The following is a 4,994-nucleotide window of genomic DNA, read 5'->3' as shown; positions in this document are numbered from 1 at the left end:
TTGTAGAACACAGGCGTATCAAGAAAATTTTACAAAAGGAAAATTGTAAATGGATAAAATCATGTAAGAGTTATACAATATTAAATATTAAATACTAGACCTTTAACCAGTGTGTGAGAGGATCAAAATTTTAAAATTCAAAATTGTTCATGATTAAACATCAACAAAAAAGTCGTTTACCGCATATAGGACTCTCTCCAGTAAGTATAATTTCAGAGCTTTGCGAAATGCGGGAAAGAATAAAAGTGACTTGATATTCAAAGGCAAATGTTTGTACATTCTTCTGGCATTGTACAGTATTGAGTCCTTAACTAGTTCTGAGCTCGGGGTTGGCAGATAAAGATCGTACTCCATTCCTAAGTGGATAGTTGTGAGATGGCCTTTCGGAATAGCAGATATGTGCTTGCGAGTTAAGCAAACGGATTGAAAAATGAATAAGGAAGGAAGAGCTAGTATTTTGAAATTCTTAAAGAAATTCTGACAGTGAGTTGTACTGTTCAGTCCCAATAAGTATCGAACTGCTCTCTTTTGAAGTTTGAAAATACGATCAAATTTTGTCGCGCAGCAAGTACCCCAGAATGGAAGGGCATAACGAAGATGCGACTCAAAAAGGGCATAATAGACCATTATAGAGGTTGATGAGTTAAGTTCCTTAGAAACTGATGTTAGCGCAAAACAGGCAGCGCTTAGTTTCTTTGATAAAGCTTCGATGTGCAAGTCCCATTTTAACGAGTTGTCTACAACAAGTCCTAAGAATTTCGCAGAGTCCACGACGTCAATAGTGCTGTTATTAAGTACAAAAGGTTGTATAGTACTTTTAAAAATGAGAAGGACCCCTCTAGAATATAGAAACGTCCCAGGCATCATAAACGCTTGTGTATTTCCTAGCCATAAATGGCCCTAGACAGTCACCAGGCAGCATAAATACACAAGTTTATTCTGTTTTAGATTTTTAAAGAAATTATTGTTTAAAATATTATTTGAAAATAACTGACTCTTACATTAGCTACACCATAATTGAAAATGGCTACACCATAAAGGCTACACCATAACTGGACATGGTTGAATAAGCCGAAAAAGATGATGATTTTTAAGAAATAAAATGGCACCTTTTCATTAGCATCTACATCCATCAGAACTGGCACTGAAGAGAGGTGCGTGGGGTCCTATCCATCCCGACTTACTCATCTCTACTTATAACCAAGTTAACCTCGATTGTAAAGCCAATAAATTAACAATTATACCCAGTTAAATCACCCGTAATATGCTCAATCAAATCACCCATTACCATTACAGCGCACTAAATAAAATCTCAAACCAATTTAAACCCCGAGAAACGTCAGTCGAAAGAAAAATGACACCGGCGCGGCGACCTTGACAGAAAAACGCCACTAACTAAGGTGAATAAGGCCTTATATCAATTTCTTGCGCTCATCGCCCATTAGCTTCCATGTAAACCGACCCTTTAAAGATGTCTCTGCAGTTTTATCCTTGTTTATGCAAGTACCTAGTACAGGGTGGCGCCTCTCATACGATACGGAAGCTCCAAAGAGAACGACAGTTTGTATTGAAATTAAATGTTGTGACCATATATAGTAGGCTAATTTAGAGCATTTTTTTAAATATACAGGGTGAGTCCTAAAAATTCTTCCGAAAAATGAGGACTAAATTTCAGATTTCAGTAAAAGCTGCTAAAGTGGAATTTACCCCACATAACTTGATATACCGTTTTAAATTAAAATACCTGCTTTTAATTTCTTATTTGGCGTATATTTCTGTCCCATGATTCTTTTTGCTTTTTCGGTTTTCTGTTCAAATGAATTTTCAATGTAACCTTCAGCAACCGAGCTTGATCGCCAACCTCCATGTCGCTTTAAAACTGTTATGTCCGCTCCTGAATCTGCCAGCATTGTTGCAGAGCTGCGCCGGAAACAATAACCAGTGTATTCAATGGCGTTAGAGAGTCCAAGAAATTCCGCTATCTTTTTTGCGGCATACCCCCAATTGTATTGAATCCAACTGGCAGGGTACAGCATTGATTTTTTCGATACATCAAGAAAAATCGCTGATGTGTCACATTGAGTGGTCGAAGTTTTGGGTAGGTACTTACGAAATACATGTAAGAAATTGATACCATCTATTGGCACAAATTACCTATAACAGATGCGAAAGAAAGCGACTGCATCGGAAACCGCTCGGCAAACCCGACACGCCTATTGAGTGGTGTAAATACACCAGTCGTTTAGTCCGGAAACCTATGCTGTGTCGTATTCGCTTGCTGGAATGACATAGTGCGTGGTTATATGTTTCTTTTTAAAAACGCGTGTAGGATTTTTGTTGAACTTTTGAACTGTTATTTCTAAGTTTTGGTAATTTGTATATCTTATTTAAAATGGGATGCAAATGTGTTTATTTATAAGGAAAAAAATATATTTATAGTATAAAAAATGAATTTATTTAACAAAATTTAATTAAAAATGTGACAAAATAGTTACCTTTCTATTGGTTCTATCGGACTTTTTTCGACTATATAAATCTTTATTTGTAAACCTTAATACATCAAATATTTTCAATCTAATAAATCATTTAATGATGTAAATAAGAGGAAATTTCTCACATAGGTGGTCAAATTTTATAGTTTTCATTATATCAAACAGCCTCTGAGAAATGTTTTCAACTCAAAATGCCTTTAATTATGTTTGACTACATCATTAAAAAGGGTCTTCAAATACATCAATGTGATATTTGTCTAAAATTTGCAAAAGAATCCGAATCTCTGGATAACTCGAAATTATTTACCCATTTAAAAGCCTTTGATCATGAAAGTGGAAAAATTTGTTCATTTTATTTACAGGCTGGAAAAATGATTTATATTAAATTTTGATGAGTTTTGCACTGAAGAAAACATACAGAGGCTGTTTGACATAATGAAAACTATAGAATTTGACAACCCATGTTAGAAATTTCCTCTTATTTACATCATTAAATTATTTATTAGATTGAACATATTTTATGCATTAAAGTTTACAAAAAATAAAGATTTATATAGTCGAAAAAAGTCCGATAGAACCAATAGAAATGTAACTATTTTGTCACATCTTTAATTAAATTTTGTTAAATAAATTAATTTTTTATACTATAAATATCTTTTTTTTTTCTAATCTCCTACGAGCTGATATAATATGACGAGCAATCTATTAAATTACTGTGAGATTATACAGAAAAGTCCACAGACTTCGAGACATAGGAAAATCAAGTCCATTTAGCGTGTGTCCAAATTTTGACAAGTTTTCAAAAATGACAGTTTTGTTTAGACTGACGTTTAATTTCACCTGACTTCTCGGTGAATGATTTCTTTTATGGGGGTACATAAAATCTAAAATTTACGGCCATGAAGAAATTCAAAACTTGGAGCAGTTAAGGCAGAAAATATTTAATGCCTTTGACACTGTCACCCCTGATATGTTATCCAATGTGAGGAGGGGATTTTATGATCGTTTGGGTTATTGTTTAATGCAAGAGGGGGGCACTTTGGAACAATTTTTGTAATTTTTTAAATTTCATTATCCTGTTTTTTTACCGTTTATCCATTACCTACCTTGACGAACATGGGAAAACGAAGGTCCTTTTCAGGACCACAAATATTTTGATTGAGAAAATTGGACAATTTTTTGGATTAAAAAACAAAAGTTGTTAATATAATATCAATTTAAAAGTGTTTTAGTAGTTTTAATACACACTATGATATAAAATTTATTATTATTATAATGTACATTATTAATACTATTGTTCATTCGAAATGGCATTAAGGCCCAATTGCAACAATGATTTAAATTTTTCTTAAAGATAAGTAGAGCTTAGAATGAGCTGTATTTATATTTACTTTAATATTCACCTTAAATGAGGTAATTTGACTGATACAATTTTTGAATTTGAATTGTTTTTAATGATACTAACAATTTTAGTTCAATTTTTAATAAAATTTATTTAATATTAATAGAAATCCAAGAGATTTGAAACCTCTTAAAATGAATTACAGGTGCCCTTATTTTCTATGAAAATCACACAGCTTTTTTCATAGTCGCTGCAGTTGCTATAGCTATAAAAAACTATTTTTTTAAGGTGTGAAAATTGCGACACACGCTAAATGGACTTGATTTTTCGTATGTCTCGAAGTCTGTGGACCTTTTTGTATGCCTCGATAACATATTGGTGCAGATTATTTTCACCCAAACAAATAATAACCCAAACTATACATTGATGCGGATTGTCTATGAACTCTTTCTGAAGGTCACAGAAACCTGAACCCGTAATTCGGTGTTCTTTCGCATCTGTTATAGGTAATTTGTGCTATTGGTCTCTCAGTAATCGTAAACACTCTTGGAAAATGAGTTTTTGTATTCGGAATTTTCACACTAATAAATGACTGACAATCTTTAATGGCATCTACAGTCAAAAACGTTATTTTTTCCTTCTACATGCTCCAAATACTCCAACGATTAAGACAACTTTATCTAACAGGAATTCTTTGTCATCGGCTTCTTTTATAAAGCAGTTTTGTAAATACTTTTGATTTCTTTGCCTGATATCCGGAAGCTTTTCTTTTTAAAAATGCAATAAGGTTTGTGAATTTGCTAATATCTACGTTTCTGTTCAGGTAAATCATGGTGCGGAGCATCGAATAGTTACTGCACAGAGTTGACAGCTTTAAGGTGGTGGATAACTTCAGGCAATAGGCTAGCAATACCTTTTCTGTGAAATACTCAACATGTTTTTCTTTGACCCAAGTTGGTTTATGTGGTCTCGTATCAGTTTTTCGACTTCTCGGGCACTAACGTGGATAGCGCAGTTTCAGCAGCTTGTTGAATATCCAAAGACTCGTCATTATCACTTATTTTTTTCACTTTATCCTACAAAACTTTGTAGGAAATACGGCGACGTTTGAACCTGACAGAACTTTGTCATTAAACAATGCATAAACAATGCCTTAGAAA

Source organism: Sitophilus oryzae, unplaced genomic scaffold (assembly GCF_002938485.1).
Source record: "Sitophilus oryzae breed Bouriz unplaced genomic scaffold, Soryzae_2.0 scaffold_1576_pilon_pilon, whole genome shotgun sequence".
Lineage (NCBI taxonomy): Eukaryota > Metazoa > Arthropoda > Insecta > Coleoptera > Curculionidae > Sitophilus > Sitophilus oryzae.
Note: the sequence above shows the minus strand (reverse complement) of the source record.